We start from the raw sequence: 5,000 nt of genomic DNA on the forward strand, positions 1-5,000 counted from the left end.
AGTTTGTTTGTTTGCTGTTGTGTAAGAGTTACCCCTCCAAAGATTGATTAAACAAAGAGGACGTGAGGGCAACATACCTGGCTGATTCCAGGTGTTTCCCTTGCCGCTGGCACTCGCTGACTTCGCTGGCTTCTCATGACGCGTTACTTCTATGCTGATTTTATTGCATCTCAGGGTTATTGTTCGTACTCCGTGGGGGTTCTTTTTCACTTCACGGGTGAAGAGCAGGGCCGTCCTTTCCCATTTTCTGTTCTGTCATTAGACTGTGTACGTGAGGAGGGGGTATGTTTCCTTGTGTGTTTTGTGCATTTTTATGTTTTCTCAACACGTGCTTTCCTGCGATGTAAGTCTTGAATATTGCAAAAGATTTTTTCCGCAATATGACAGCAGCGCAATCCCGCGTTTCCTTGTCCCTTCAGTCAGCTGCATACTTTACGGAACCAGTTTTGTACAAATATTTTTTAGGTTAAATTTTGCCAACAGAGATCCTACTAAGTAGTTTGTATATGCTAGCATTGCTTTCATGCAACAGCAACCATACTACTACTTTACTTCGACAACTTACTGTTATCACTATTACTACTGCTGGTGTTACTGCTAGTTTTTTGATAGCCTTCAGTGGTCTGCTTGTGGCTCCGCCAACGCAACCATTATTGCATAACTTAGAACATACCCCTGCAACACTATTACTACTGCGATAGATGCTGCTATTTTAAAGATACTGAATAACCTTCAATCGTTTCTTCGTGATAATGTCGACCATAATGTTACCATTACTATAATACCTTGGCTGCAACCAATACCACCGTTTCATTACTGACACATTGCAGCAAAGAGTGCTATTGACATTACTACCGTTGCTTATATTATTCTCCTTACCGCCACCGTCACAAGAACTACTATTAGAAGTTACTACGACCACTACAGCCATATCCACAAATCCTGCTTCTGTTGCCCGTTACCATTACTACACTACGTTTTCTCCTACGCTTCCCCCTTCTTCCGCGTCGCAGTAAACATGTGTAGGTGTTAAAGGACAGACGGTACAACACCGATGCGTAGTCTTCTAGTCCTTATTTGTAAGCCCGTGTCGACGTTGCAATATATATACGGTGTGGGCAATGTAGGATGGTGGCGTGTAGTGTGGGAGGGAAGGGATCGCCCATCGTAGTGTAAGTGTGGGTGTTAGAAGTCGAGATAAGACGTGCTCATGTAATTTGGTTTTATTGCTTCTTGCTATCATGACTGTAAGGATTTTTTTTCTATTTACAGGTCTGTAAAATTGTGATTCATTTTTTTCTTTTATGTTTTGTTTGGGTAATATTTGCTCTTTGTTAGCAATTATACTTTTCATGTCTTGTATGTGTGAGTTTGATCCACTTAATGTGTCATTTTGCCTCCTCTTACTTTCTGTCCGTGAACATCAATGTGAATGAACTCGGTTCGGCTTGCATTCGAAATCCGCTCGAGTAACCTTTCGTTAGTCAACACGTAATATTTAGGTAAAAATGAATGTTTGCGGAGGAGACCCGTGCTTGCTTGCTGGAGTCACTCGCCCTGAGGTCACGCCGTGGGATTTCATCAGCTCGTAATGATCCTCGCAGGCAGGCTGAGGGGAGGCGGCGGGGGAGGGAGGCGAAGGAGGGCGCAGGTGGAAGGAAAAAGGGGAAAGGAAGAAGGAAGCCATGTTGGTCAGGGCGGGGGCCTTCGGAGGGAACTTTCGTGAACGTTATTCGATTGGGTTTATGGTTGAGAAGTCAACGGTTACAGCGAACTGCTTTCATGCCCGGCCAGTTTCCTTGTAAGGCGGTGAACCAGCGACTTTGAGGGAGCGAGGAAATGTTACTGGCTGACTCGCTGAACTCGGACTCGACCTGTCGCTGTGGCTTCCCCCCCCCCCCCCCAACCTCTCTCTCTCTCTCTCTCTCTCTCTCTCTCTCTCTCTCTCTCTCTCTCTCTCTCTCTCTCTCTCTCTCTCTCTCTCTCTCTCTCTCTCTCTCTCTCTCTCTCTCGCTCTCTCTTCTTCTTTTTCTTCTTCTTCATCTTCATCTTCCCCTTCTTCCCCTTCTTCCCCTTCTTCCTCTCTCCAGATGTATATCTTCTCTGTCCTTTAATCATACTCTCCTTGTCTTCTTCCCTATCCAGGAAGTTGCAGTGCCTGTTTGTTCATGATGTGAGAGAGAGAGAAAAAGAGAAAGAAGGGGGGGGAGGGGAGAAAAGTGGCGCCGCTGTGGGGAGCGCATCGTCGGGTATGCATGGCCCCGAATTCCTCACCCCACCTTTCCTGTTGCTCCCCTCCCCACCCCGCCCACTCCTGCCCACCGTACCCCGCCCCACCCTTTGCCCACCCTACCATGTCTCACCTCACCTCGTATCTTTCTGCCCAGTTTACTGCGCTACTTTGGTTTCGCCGTTTCACTATTATACTTCATTTCACATGATCTTAATGATTCATTCTTTCGCGTGCGCTATGCATCGTCTTCATCCTCCTGATCTTATTTATTACCCAATTATCCGTTCACACGTGTCTCTTCCTCCTCCTCCTCCTCCTCCTCCTCCTCTTTCAACGCCCCGCCGCCGCCAGCAGCTAAGGCCGTCTCGGATCCCAGGTAGCTTTTCATGACACCTGTTGACGAAAAGCTCCGTTTTATCTTCATTCGTGAATTCGACAATGATTGCAAGTTGAAGAGGGTCTCGGGAAGAGATGCTCTGTTGCAGGTGCAATGAAAAGCCGATTGTCGTTCTGTTCGTAGTGCAGTTGTGATTCCTTGGAGAGTCAGGTGTGAAGATGCTCCGCGGGCTTTGCAGGTGCGCAGAGGACGATTACGGGAGGCGGACCGCGCTTGGCACGCGGAGTTCTTCGTCGCCCGACCCTCGTCTGCCCCGCTTGTTTCGCTTCTTTCCTCATTTTCCGCTTTCTTTTCCTTCTTTTCCTTTGTTTTACTTGAAATTTTCGCCTTCTGTCCTCATTTTCCGATTTTTCTTTTCTTTTTCTCTCACTTTTTTTTTTACTAGAAATTCTGCCTATTGATAACAATAATGATTATAATGATGTTGATAATAGGAAAGCCAATTACATTCGATTTACACTAAGTAGCGCCACGACGCCACTTACGGTCTCATTTTCCACGAAAACTTTCTCCCTAAAATAAATGCCTTATATTATATTTTCACAATTGCAAGGAAATACACATGACTGTCGTAACAATGATACATGTAATTGCTGTCTTGAGAAGAAAGGACATGATTTGCATCGTTAATTGAAATTGGAATAATTACAGGATGTATATTCACGAGTCGAGAGAAAGAGAGAGAGAGAGCGAGAGAGAGAGAGAGAGAGAGAGAGAGAGAGAGAGAGAGAGAGAGAGAGAGAGAGAGAGAGAGAGAGAGAGAGGGGGGGGGGGGGGGGGGGGAGGGGGGGAGAGAGAGAGGGGGGGAGAGAGAGAGAGGGGAGAGAGAGAGAGAGAGAGAGAGAGAGAGAGAGAGAGAGAGAGAGAGAGAGAGAGAGAGAGAGAGAGGAGAGGAGAGGGGGGGGGAGAGTGAGAGAGAGAGAAAAGGTGGGGGGGCGCAGATTATATAAGGGGTATTAATAGTCGATAGGAACCCCTTCTTTCAAGCCAATATTATGGGATCCTGAAAAGAGGGAGAAAAAGAGAGAATAACTCAGGATAGTAAAGCTAGAGAAAGCAGGCCCCCCTTCCAACCACACAGCTGTCGAAGGCGGACTGGGGGGTGGTGACTCACACAATCTCTTCCAGCTTCGCCCTCCGCCCGCGCTCCTCCCCGCTGCCGCCCTCCCGCCTTCCCACCCACTTACCCAAACTACCCTCTGTCGCCCCAAGCACTCATCCTTCTCATTTTTAACTTGTTCCTCCTTTATTCCTTTCTCTCTTTTTCTTCCACTTCTATACTCTCTCTCTTTTGTTTTTTACTTCTCTCTTTTTTTCATTCCCACCTCATACAGTGAAAATAATGCCAAGAAAACAAAGAGAAAGAGAGGAACAGGTGGCACAGGTGGTTAATCGACAATCAGTTACGCTTGCTCCGTTTTAATTGGCCAACGTAACGCCGGCTTCGTGCGCTATCGGCACGCGGAAGCCTTAGTTCGAAGCCCGGAGAGAGAGAGTCAGACAGACAGACATGCAGACAGACACGAGAGTGAAAAAAAAACTCTGTAGCATCCATGTCTTGCTAAGAAAAGAAATGGAAGACGAAGTTGAAGTATTCCCTTCATATCATAAATCAGAGAAAGGTTTAAAAACTACAGAAAACAGAAATACGGCGAACTTTCACTTCGGGGTAGAGACAAAAGATCAGCATTTACCTGCATCTTGAAGTCGTTTCAGGTATTGTTATTGCAGAAGACAGTGGGGAAGGGGAGGGGGGAGTCAGAAGCAGCTGATCTGCGCAGGCGCACAGGAAACGACGAGAGATTGAAGCAGTGAGAGGGTTGGCGGTTGTGTATATGCCGGGGAAGGAGGGGTGAATGGGGGAGGAGTTTCACCTGGAGTGTTAGGGGCGAGCGAGGAGGGAGGGGAGGCGAGAGAGGAGGTTCGAGAAGAGAAGGGTTTTATTGGTGGGGGCGAAGGGGGGATATGGGATGAGGCGGGGATGGGGGCGGCCAGGGTCCTTCTGTCGCACTCCTCATCTTGGCGTGAGTCATCCGCCCCTTGAGCCGCCCGGCCTTTCCTCGCGCACCAAATGCCCACAGCCACTCGCCCGCCGCCACGAGCACTTAGCACTCCCTTAGCACATGGCGCACGCATGACCTCATGAAAAACCACGCCCACTCCTATGAACATGATCACGGAAGAGTATGAGCGAAGGAAATGTCAAAAGGAAGAGAAAAGAGAAGGAAATGTATCTGGGAAGGGAGGAGAGTGAAAGAGGAATAAGGAGAGAAGGAAAAATAAAATGAAATAAATGAGGAAGGAAAGGTAAAAAGGAGGACATCATGAGAGAGAGAGAGAGAGAGAGAGAGAGAGAGAGAGAGAGAGAGA

Source organism: Penaeus chinensis, chromosome 3, assembly GCF_019202785.1.
Source record: "Penaeus chinensis breed Huanghai No. 1 chromosome 3, ASM1920278v2, whole genome shotgun sequence".
Classification (NCBI taxonomy): Eukaryota; Metazoa; Arthropoda; class Malacostraca; order Decapoda; family Penaeidae; genus Penaeus; species Penaeus chinensis.